The sequence below is a fragment of the Parus major genome, unplaced genomic scaffold (genome assembly GCF_001522545.3).
Source record: "Parus major isolate Abel unplaced genomic scaffold, Parus_major1.1 Scaffold329, whole genome shotgun sequence".
In the NCBI taxonomy this organism is placed as follows: domain Eukaryota; kingdom Metazoa; phylum Chordata; class Aves; order Passeriformes; family Paridae; genus Parus; species Parus major.
In genome coordinates this window covers 34,092-35,689 of record NW_015379279.1, presented here as the reverse complement: position 1 = coordinate 35,689, position 1,598 = coordinate 34,092, and positions in this window count along the sequence as shown.

Here is a 1,598-nt window from a genome sequence, read left to right as displayed (position 1 = left end):
GGGGATACTCAGAGGATGCTCTGAGGACACACGGGGGATACTCAGAGGATGCTCTGAGGACACACGGGGGATACTCAGAGGATGCTCTCCCACAGCCCCTTTATTTCCGGCGCACCAATCCTCTCCCCGCCCGCCCCGGCGGCTCCGCGGAGATTTCCCGGTGATATTTTACAACCAGGAGCAGCTCCCGGCCGAGTTTTGCCCGTTTTAAGCCCATTTTGGGCTCCGTTTTCTCCTCCCAGCTCTGTTTTTACCCCGAGGTGAAGCCCAGGCCGGGCTCCTGAAAAGAAATTCCAACCTCGGGGCGCTTTTTCCAACTTTGATCCCGCGCATCCTCCACCTCCCCTGGCCCATCTCCAGCCTAAAAAAATCCGCGGAAAAAAAATAAAATAAAAATAAAAATAAATGTAAAAAACCCCCAGAATGAGCTGATTCCCCTCTCAGGGGTTTCCAGGGATGGGGGGAACCTCTTGGGGTCACCCCGCAGCGCCCCCGGATCCTCATTGTTCCCTGAGCCCCTCGCGGATTATTCATTTTTATTTAAAAACCCCAAATTCTGGGCTAAAATCGGGAAGAAAAGGAGTTTTTCACCAAAAAAAAAGCTACGGTGAGGTTTTGATATCGAGCGCTCGCTCTTTCCCCGAGGTTTCCGCGCCAGCGAGGCGTTCCCGCTTCCCCCAAAATTTATACAAATCTCTCTTTAATTGGTAATCACAGACGCCGTAATTTAAGACCCCCAGCTACAGAGCTTTCATATTAGCGGCTGATCTATGGCTGCGAAGAGGCTGAAATAATCAACTCCAGGGAGAGAGGGGTAAAAGGGGAGAGATCCTCGCTCGGAAATATCATCGCTTTGGCTCGGGGAATGAAGGGAAGGGAAAAAAAAATTTGATTTATCTGGGGCAGCGCCATAAACAACACAGCTCCGGCTCCCAAACACGCGCACAATGGCAGCAGAGCCGCCGCTGACATGTTTATTGTAATAAATCAAAGAAAAGAGGAGGGGGAAGAAAAGGGGGGAAAAAAAAAATTATTAAGGAAGGAGGGGGAAGGGGGAAAAAAAAAAAAATCCTAAAAAAATAAATTTATCAATGAAATGCCTGGATGGGTATAAACACACAGAGCCCCCCGCGCGAAGAGGAACGGGAGGAAATGAAGACGGCGATTTGTCACATTTTTACGACAATAACATTAATAACAAACAATAAATTTACATGGACATATAGACACGCTCGGAATTCGGGAAGCCCCTGCTACTTACAATAATCCAGCCCTCGGCGTGGCTTGGCGCTCCCCGAGAATTGTTTTATTGCCGACTCCTCTCCCTCTCTCCTCCTCTCTCTCTCTCTCTCCCCCTCTTTCTTTTTCCCTCTCGCTTTTTTCTCTCCCCCCTCCTCCTTTTTTTTCTTTCTTTTTTTTTCCCCTCTCGGATTTTTTTTTTTCCTCTTTATCTTTTTTTTTTTTTTTTTTTTTTTTATCTTTTTTTTTGTTGGGTTTTTTTTCCTCGTTTTTAAAGGGCGGTTGAATTTCACGTCAGGCACGGGGAGAGCGCGCCCGCGATTTTCCTGACGAATCCATATCTGTTCTGCAAGCTCTGC